Below are 10377 nucleotides of genomic sequence, written 5' to 3'. Positions count from 1 at the left end.
TTAACAGATGGGACATGAGGCATTCCCGAAGTCACAAAAAAGCTTTTGAGCTGAGACACAATCTTAATCCGTTGATTTCCTTTCACACAACCCAGCTGCCTTTTAGGTATTTGTATGTGACATCTGAGACATACTAAATAGACAGCTGACTCCTCTGTTAACCCTTCCACTGCTGCACAGCACTCTTGCCAAAGGCTCCAACGTGCTGTGATTTCACGGGCGAGTTTGCAGAGCGCTCACCAGCGCTTTGTCTTTGACAGATCAAAGAGACACAACCCTGAGATATGTTACCCTTGCAGAGAGCTCCCAGAAGCTGGCATGAACAGTATATCTTTCCTGAACAGATTCATACAATTTTAGAATAAAATTTTTTGTGGTGGTTTCCTCCCCTCAGAAGGATACCTTCTGAAGAGATTCCTTGGAGAAACATGCTGGTGCTCCCGCTGGGCTGGAAATCAGGTGACATCAGGATGCCGGGTGTGAAACATCTATGGAAGTACAGAGGGCTGGGTCCCAGAAGGTGTTGAATGGAGCAGAGGCAGTGACTCATGAAGGTTCTAAGGCACAGGCATGAAGAGAGGCACAAACTCAGTTATTAGCCTTTGGCTCTAAGGCATAGAAATCATTCAGAGACACTTCAAAGCAAATGTCTTCACCACTGCAACAGAGAACTTTTTCTTGTGCTTCCATCATCTACACACCATGCCTCACCCTGCTGACCAGCTCCCTCTTGCCCTTTCAGCCTCCAGCAGCTTTGTTCCTCTCCTTCATGGAGGATTTTGTCTCTCTGCTAAGTGGGTCAGGTGGGGTCTAGCACCTTGCCCAACCCTGCTCATTCCTGCTGTTTCTGTCGAGTCAGACAAACCTCTGAAGCCAAATGCTCTTCCTCCTCACAGCAGTGCTCCCACAGGTGATGAAGTGCCGCCAAGGTAAAGTTTCAGCCTGGACTTTGGTCCTGGTTTCGCAGGAAGCAGCGATGGAGCTTTCAGTAGTAACTACTGTGGGTAAATGTTTCTTCTTCCTTATCTCAGGCCAGGAATTTGCTACAAAATTTTACCAGCAGAAGCTGCCTTTTCTTGTAACCAATTAGCACACAGCTGAAAATACATAACCTCAGTCAGCAAAATCCAAAGACCTTGTCACCTGGCCCAAGCCGTGTGCCAGGAGGATGCCGGTGCCCAAGCAGGGGCACGGTGCCAACATCAATATGTCACTGTGACGCAAAGGTGCTGGCAGCTGTCAGTCACTGGCCAGCACCCACAATGCACCCGCTCTTTTCCCAGTGCCACTTCTTGCAATGAGGACACCTGGCTTCAGGAAACGCCTCCAAGCACCTGGGCACTCCAGCAAGGCAGCAGTGTCAGCAGCTGGGAATCCACCAGAGAGCTCAGAGCAAAGCCTTCCTGACTCATTTTCCTGTTTCCTGCTAACATCGCTGCAGCGATTTATGGTTGCTGTTCGCTTGGTCTGTGGTTCTGTGGGGCATCAGGATGTGCAGCAGGTGTGGCACTTCAGGTGTCCCAATGCTGCTAAAGCAGGATGGCACCTGCAGCACAGATGCAGTTACCTGCATGGATGCAATTAGCATAAAAATGCCATCTGCCTGCATTGCTTATGCCTGGGGGATGGGGAATAAAGTAGGTCCTTCCAACATGAAACGGCATCCCTCTGTATCCTAAAAACGTGTGATAGCAGAAAGGTGTGTGAAGAGCACATCTGGGAGATGAAAGGTCTCTTGTTTTCCTGTTGAGATGGCAGGGCTGACTGGATAAATAAGACTGAGATAATGACCAGCATAAACAGTGTGCACCACAGAGGTACCACAGGGCACCTCCCTTCAAATACCTGGCACTCATTCCTCTTGGCTGCCTGTCACGGGTGAACCAGAGGCTGCTGGAGGCTGGAGTCCACATCAAGGGGCCAGCAGTGGCTGCTGTTGCTGCAGTGCTCCAGTGGCCTGGCTGCACATCTCTGGCTGTGCCTCTGGAGCACCTCAGGGCTGTACCACCCTCTCCTCTCTCAGACACGAGTCTGCAGCAGCCTGACATATCCAGCTTACACGGGCACACAGACAAAGAGAGAATACCAATCATTATTTGCAACTGCGCATTTCCAAATAGGCTGGAGGCCGCACAGCTTGAGAAGGGCAAATGCCCCGCTGGAGGCAACATTCATTCCTGGTGTAACAGGCAGATAGAGCAAAGGACAAAGCAAAACATTCTCTGTGGTGGCTGGGCACATCGTGGAACGGAACGGGGTGGGGGTGGGGGGTTATCACGTAACTCCTGCTCGTTTTCAGTGAAGAACCATGTTTATAGGGCCCTTTAGCTACAACTCAATTTACTACATGGCTGATCTCTGGAGTCGAGGCTGATTCTTCCTCCCTAATTGGTTTATTGAAAAGCTTCTGAAAGTGCATTCTTACAGACAAAATGCCAAATTAAGCTGGTCCTTAACAGGACCCACCGTGCAAGAGGAGCCATCTCCCAGCACAGAGAATAGCTTGCAGATATTTTCTGCGGCGATCTCGGTATCACCTTTCACTCCTGTGACCGATTCAGGGATAAAGAAAGGGTGTGTGGTTGAAGCTGGCCCACACCCTGATGTTTCCCAGCTGTTCAAGCCTTCCCTTGAGACATCCGCCATCTGTGCAAATTACAACAGCATGAATTACGCCTCGGGATCCAAGCCACAGAAGTGTTTCCAGGATTGCTCCAGCTTTTCACTGCTCCAAACATTTTGCAGGTCCCTCCTCTGCTGCTGCTAAAGTTTTAGCTATTTGTGTCTGCCACGCTCACAGTTTTCCAGTTCCATTGCTTATATTTTCCTTGGTCTTAACTTCCAACTGAAAATTCCACGTGTCCCGTCCCGTACTTACTCAACTTTCCAGACCGCAGCACATCCATTATAGATGACTCCACCTGCTGGCTATCCAGCGGAGCAGCATTCGCATCACAGAGACTGTCTCAACTCACTCTCACAAACGTGACTCAAAAATCGTGCCCTGAGATTGTACATTTGCAGTAAAAGATGATCGATTTTCCTTCGTGCAGAAAAGTGCCCTGTGAATTTATGATAACATTGTACCAATAAGCACTTGCAATCTGATTTTACCCTTTCACAATGCTATTTGCTGCTGATACAGCTCAGATTTCAAATAAGATTTGAAAACATAATTTTCCTTTTTTTTTTTTTTCAATGTGATTTCTCCACTCTAAAAATAGTTACTGCCTCTTTGGCTTCACATCCAAATTAGAAAACAGTGGTAAAGCACAATAAATACTCTGTATACCAGCCAAGAGGACATTTTCAAAGTAAGTCAACCTCCAGTTTGAAAAGAAAATCCCCCATGTATGCTACATCTGCATGAATGCTGAGGTTTCAGATAAACTCCCCTCGTGTGCGGGTACACGGAGCCAGCTGGGTCAAGAGAAACAACTCTGTGAGAGCATGGAGAAATCCCTCACTTGTGATTCAGCCTGACATCCAAGCACTTGCTTAACTTTAAACATGAGAAATATCAACGAAATATCAATATCAATATCAATCAATGAGGTTATTGATGTGCTTGTGGATGGGGCAAGGCTCTGGCGCCTGTGCCTTGCACACGGGGCTGGAGCAGCTCTGCAAGTCGCAGGCAGGGAAGCTGCCTGCATCTGTCTCAAAACACATCCATCTGCTGATTGCCAGTGCTCTGCTATCTCCAAGAAGATTAAATTATTTCAAATGCAATTTGTAGCGCCCCCCCCCAAAAAAAAAAAAAAAAAAAAAGAGAAGGCTAAGCCTCTCGCCTGGAATCATCTGAAATCCAGACAACACATAATCCACTACAGGAAATATAAACGCCTAATGCAATTTTATAGGCAGCTGGAGGGTGCCAAGTTTGCTAGCCCACACAATAGCTTGCAGATTTCTCTGTGGAAAACAAACAAAAATTAAAATAAATAAACAAATAAATAATTTTAAAAGGCAGGGAGAGGACTGGGCTAAAGCTCCCCTCAGTGCTCCTCAAACCTTGGGAACTTCAGCTGTGGCTGCTGGCAAGAAGGGGCCGCTAATCCTGCAGTCTGTAGCGACCAGAAACACAGCCATATTTAGTCATGTTTTCCAGCCCCTTCTCCTATTCCTGTCTGCTGAACAGCCATTTGATCAGGGCTAGAGATTCAAATCAAAATGAAACGTTACCAGCCCATGCAAAATTCAGAAAGGGATATCCACAGCCCTGCGAAGCTGATGATAAAACTGTGCTGGAAATCCCTGCCTGAGTGACACTGGAGCTGGCTGGAGATACCAGCCCTGTGCTGTAGGGTCTGGCTGACCCAGAAATCGCCTGTGTGACTCAGGATTACCATCTCATGCTGGCCACTCCCTCCAGAGACTTGCCTCTGGCTTTATTAATACCACTTTTCTTCATACCACTTGCATTCTGATGGAGTTTAGGTGGTTTGGGTGATATGGGTTAAATATGGAATGGGGAAATCACCATAGTTTCCCAAGTAAGTGCTATAAATTCCAGCAATTTACGACAGGGGAGAAAAGCTGGAAGCAGTCTGAGTGCATTTTTCAGCAGTGAGAATGCACAGGTAGGGCACCCAAATAAATGTAATCGTGGTATGAGGCTATAACCATGTCATTCTAGAGAAGTCACTGCAGTTTTATCTCCTGGACCTGCTTACATTAATTTTAAGAATCTTTTTCTCCCTTGAATATCCATTTTCCACTGTCCCCGCTGCCACTCCCTCTGCAGCATTCCTGAGTCTGCTCCAGCAGGCCGGCCCCTTGGAGCTGCTTCCCCGCCCGCCCGGCATCCCCAGCCCTCTGCTTTTGTGATTTGTCTTTTCCTCCCTGTTACTGCAGCAGGAACTTTCCCTCGGGAGACATTAGTAGGGGAAGGGAGAGGAAGAGAAATGAGAGCCAGAGGTTCAGATTGTGAGCAGGAATGAACTCACCCCTCCACTGCCAGAACCTCGTTGAAGGCTCCCAGGGCTACCACGAGTGTGAGCTCACAGGCCAGGGGCTCGCTGCCCTGCCTCTGCTCAGCCCTTTTCTTCCCCACAACCCATCGAGGTCTCTGCAGTGTACCCCAAATTCCCCTGCAGCACCCCCAAAATCCCTGCCCAGGCTGCCCATGGCTGTCCCCTGTCACTGAGCCCAGAAATCTGCTGGCACAGACATCACGCCAGGTAATCCCGTCCATAAAGTGCTGGAGCTCCAGCTAAAAGCACTGTTAAAGCAGTTTCCAGCTCCTCGCTGGCTGTGGGGCAGCTGCTCTGGAATCAGGTTAAAGCAAAGCTCTCCCTTTCACACAGAGCTATTACCAAGCTGTTGCTTTGTTTCAGAGATCACCTCTGTGCTGTGACCAAGTGCCAGCTCGGGTGTCGTGGCACCAACCAGCCAGGAACAGGCCAAGGAAATAAACTTCCCTCTAGTGCTTTAGCACTCATGGGATACCTGAGAGGTGTGGGATCCCCAGCCCCCAGGAACAAGAACCCTGCTGCAGCGTGCAGCCAGTAATCACATTTCATCCTGGCACAGACAAATTCCTTTTGCACTTCCTCCCCGCCGCCAGCGCAGCACGCTCACCCCGGAGAGCGAATTATAATCAAGCTCAGCGGGGCTGGTAATCAGCACAGGTAAGTACACATCGAGCCTCGCTGTGCTTGGGAAATAAATAAGGCAGCCCCTTTCACCTGCTGGATCCTTGATAATTCATCTCTTTCCTCCAGCTTTGAACCCACGAGAAATTTCTTCAGCTGAAACCATTCTTCATTAGTTCTCTGAGGTACTTAATTTTGAAACGCATCCCAGTCCATCAGTCACAGCTGGTATTCTCCATCCACGTCATTCTCTAAGTCAGTAATTTAGCAGTGGGATCCTACCAGATCTACCAGATCCTCAGGTCCCCAAATTTTCCTTTTTTTTCTTTTTTTCTTTTTTTTTTTTTTAAGAGAACAGACGTTTAAATTGCAGAGCAGGAATTGCCATGAGCATTTATTTTCTGTGAAATTTTCTGTGACTGACTCTTGCCTTCAAAGGATTTGCTGGGTAGTTCAGAAAAGAAAGGAGAAAAAAGAAAAAGAGAAAAGACAGTAAATATTTTATCTATTCATTGCTCAAGAAAACCAGAACGCAGTAGCATCAAAATCACATGGGAGCAATCCCTGTCCTGGCACAGTGACTGCCCAGGTTAGCAAGAGGGGCTGTGCCAGTTGCAACAGAAAAAGGAAAGGCAGAATCCAAAACCTAAGCAGGTAAACAGAACAAATTATGTCAGAGCAAAATTTTGCTGCCTGTGCAAGCCATCTCTGCTGCTTGGTTCACTCTCACCCAGCAGCTCAAACGGGGGAGGTCAGCCCTGCACACACCAGAGGTGTCCCCAGTTCCAGCAGTGTGAGGAGCACACAGGGCTGGGGCACCTGGACCAGGATCCTCCCCACAAAGGTACTGGGCAGTGGCAATCGATTTACCCTCAGCCTGAACAGCAGCCCAAGGGCCTCTTTTTTACAGTATTAGTGGATAGAGGCAGGGCTCCTGTTGGGCAGCTGGGGATGTTGCTGGGATCAGCTGGAGGATTCTCAGGGAATCTGATCTGTGCTGGAGGACACTGAGTGCAGGAGGGAGCTGCGGGCTCCTCTGGCTGCATCCAAGTGCAGCTGGCCCACAGGGAGCTCTGTGCCCCGGTGGGATGTCCCAGCAAGTGGCACAGTGACCAAGAGGTGTCCCATGGGGTCCCCCCAGGCAGCTCTCACCCTTGTGCAGCACAGCCAGGAGCAGAGCACGGGCAATTCCAGACCCATCCAGAGCCAGCTCTTCCCGCCACGGCGCCTGCTGGGATGTGTTTGCTTATTCCACCCCGGTGGCCAGGAAAAGGCTTTGTTTGACAGGGGGAAAGGGAGCCAGCTGCCCACAGCAGTGCTGCCACCCCCACACACCTTGCAGGAGAGAAATTAGTCGGGGGAGCCTCCCACCAGCACTGCCCGAGCACCTCCCAGCTTCATGGCAGCCTGCAAACGCAGATTAACTTTCTTGGGAAATGACAGAATGCAGCTCATGCTTTCTGTTTGGAGTGAATGTCCCATGACAGTTTATTTTAATCATCTTGTTGCTTTTAATAGTTCGTTGCAGGGTCGTGAGGCAGCCTCTCCTGCTGGGCAAGTCATAGGTAGTGCGGCCCACGGAGAGCAGGCATCCTCTAGCACAGCTCACAGAGGTGCCAGGGGACTGCAGAGGGAAGATTTTGGGGAACTGGTCTGCCAGATCCTGGACAGCAAAGCAGGGAACAACTGCTCTGTCCACCCAGGGGATTGGGACCTTGAAATCTTGCTTCGGAGAGAAGCTGTTTTGCAATGATCCTGCACGATAATCCTGAACACAGCCCTGCCCCTGCCATACCCCACATTCATGGAATGGGTGTCCACTTTCTCTCTCCATCCCATATCCCTTTGCTCCCAGGTTATGGGAGAGGAGCCACAGAGAAGCTGCTATCTGGTCTCCCTCTGTGATTTTTCCCTAATCCCCTTACATCCTCTGCCCAAAGCAAACCTGTCAGGTCCCTTCATGGGGATGTGTTGCCAGGCTTGGCTCTTGCTCGGTGTCCCTCTGAAGCTTTGCTGTGTACCCAGTGAGAGGAGCAGTCCTGCAGGCATGCTGCACTTGCTGCTCCCATCCTTGTGCTGACACTTCCATGGTGACAGTGGGACTGCCTGCCCTGCAAGACTCAGCCCCACAAATGCACGTGCTGGGCCCCAGCACCTTTTCTGTTCCAGCAGTTCTGGTTTTCTCACCTGCCCAGGGAAGCAGTGCCAGCAAAGGGCCTCTGAGGCAGGCGGGGCTTTACTCCTGGTGTAATTTCCTCCTACGCTGCAGAGATGCTCTGTGTTACCCTCCAGGGCAGCACTGGCCATCCCTCCTCTGAACCAAACTCCTTGGCTGCAGCACAGAGGTGAGCACTTCCCTTAGCAAAGGATTGGGATGCAGATAAATCCCCTCCAGGGGATTCAGCAGGGGCCTGAATAACCACAGAGAGCACAAACCTGGCACCTTTCCTCCTGCAGGTCCTGCTGCAGTTTAACTGCAGATCCGTGCTGGAGCATAAGCCATGTCCTTGAAGTCACCTCCCAGAAACTTCACAGGTGAGAGGGAAATGGTGAGCTGAGCTTCAAGCAAAAGCTGATCAAGAGCTTTACCCGTGCCTTACCCACAAGGACACACCAGGGCAAGACAGCCGGGGCCTCGTGCTTCTGAAAATGATGAGCTGGCGAGCTGGGAGCTGCACAAGCACATCGACAGCCCACAGGATCAAAAGCCTGCACAGCAAATTGGGCTGTGTTACCTCATTAAAACTTGTTGTGGCTGTGCCCATAACCTCAGCTTCAAAGCCTGCTGCAGTTCCTAGCAACAACACTAATACCTCGGCAGAGAGCCTCACCTGAGGCTGGAGCTGGTCTCTCCTGCAGAGCTGAGCTCCTTGCACCTGCACCAGCCTTGGGAAGCAGAAATGGGGTCTGAAAGAGCCAGCTCTGATCCAGCATGGACTTGGCAGCACGGACAGGGTGCATGCAGCCCCCAGGCCCTCCCAGCTCCCATGGGGAAGTGCTGAGAAGGAAACGAAACAAGCTTTCAACACATGCCTGCTGGCCATGGGGCAGGCTGGGCAGGCTGCATCCATCCAGCAGCTTGCAGGGCTGGGAAGTTTTGTCAGGATCCTCTCAAATCCCAGGGACAGCTCAGGATTGAGTGAAGCATTCCAGAAGGGAAGAGCCTGGGCTAGGAGAAAGGATGCTTCCCTTGCTGCTGCACCAGGAGTGCCTCAGTGCCAGGAGTTTGGGGGAGGAAAAGTGAAAGGTGGGCTCAGCTTCTGTGCAATGCTGTTTCTTTATAAGGCAGCACAGGGAGATGTTTCCCTGGATACAGTGGGAATGAAAAGCAGGAAGTTCCTTTGATCACAGCTCCAAGAGTTTGTTATATATTTTTTTTTTCCTTTCTCCTTTTCTTTCTTCTACCAAGTCATTGCTTCACCCACAAAGCTTGTGGAGGCTGCCCCACATCTCTTGGCTGTACAGCACAGCATCCCTGCACTTCTAGGCAAATCTCTCCACTGGCACCACCGTTCTCTGCCACCAGAATTTCATGTCTATGAGACTTTTTCTTGCCATGGAGCCCTCCTTCAAACTCAGTCTTAAATGAGGTCAGGGATTTGAGCCATTGCTCTTCTCCTAAAAAGGAGCCTAAGGAAGTGATCTATTTGTCCCAAGTGATACACCCTGCCACAACACCCACTTCCTTGACATTCTGCACAAATTCCATCAGAAGTCAATTAGGGCTGTACTGAATTAAGCCATTCACAGTGTAATTCCAGCTTAATTAGCAGCAAGCAACCACATTATGAGTAACACGGCATTGTGAGGCCAACCACTCCATCATCATCAGTCCTCCACTTCCTCCCTTGCTCTTCCTCAGGGCTGGAGGGCTGAGCAATAGTGAAACCTCCAAGGCAGACTCTCCTGCAGGGCACATGTCCCACAGCCTCTGCTGCCTGCACGCACCCTCAGCTGCTGCAGGTGAGCAGAGAAGGTGGCCTGCCCTCAGTGCTCCTCCTGCACAACCAAGCCCAGTCCAAAAAGTGGCTGTAGTTTTACCTAACTGGCTTTTCACCGTCCTTCTCTGTACATTTTACCCAAATTCAGCCTCAGAGAGGGAGGCTGCCCCAGGGCAGGGAGCCAGCTCCCTGCACCTCTCTCCTCTCATGTAACAGACCATCATTGCTTCAAGACATCTCACATTTCACTTTTCCTCTTGCTGCACGGCTGCTCAGCTCTTTGTTCTGCTCAGCCACACAGGCTTGAAGTGCTAGCAAGGATAGAAGTCACAAATTTAGGACAAAAAAGGTTTTGGTTTAGTTTTTTTGCTATCCTTTTCCTTCTGCTTTTGCTCCCACTGCTAGAGCATCAGGAAAAAGACAAAATGAAACCCAAACAGACAGCATTTATCCACTAGTACTAGTTCTCTGTCCTGAAACTGGGAATACTGTTTCCAGCATCTCCAGAACAGGCTGAGCTGCCTGAGCTCTAGTTTGGCTCAGTAGCTGGCATTTTATTTTCAGATCACTCAAACCACTGCTCTGAGACCTCCCTCACACCCTAGGCTGGGAAAGCTGCAATTTCCACCTTAGCTCCCCCACTCCAGTGCCTGTCACTGAGGACTCCCACGCCACAGCCATTGAATCTGCACCCTCATTCTCCATTTACATTAAGTGGTACTTGAATCAATTTGTGGAAGAAATGGAAGAGAGCTAAACCCTAAACCTGGCAGGTCAGTGCTGCTGTGCCCAGGAACCCAGCTGGAGCTGGCTCTAATGGCCACTGTCCTTGCTCTGCC

Source organism: Passer domesticus, chromosome 5 (assembly GCF_036417665.1).
Source record: "Passer domesticus isolate bPasDom1 chromosome 5, bPasDom1.hap1, whole genome shotgun sequence".
Taxonomy (NCBI): Eukaryota; Metazoa; Chordata; class Aves; order Passeriformes; family Passeridae; genus Passer; species Passer domesticus.
Note: the sequence above shows the minus strand (reverse complement) of the source record.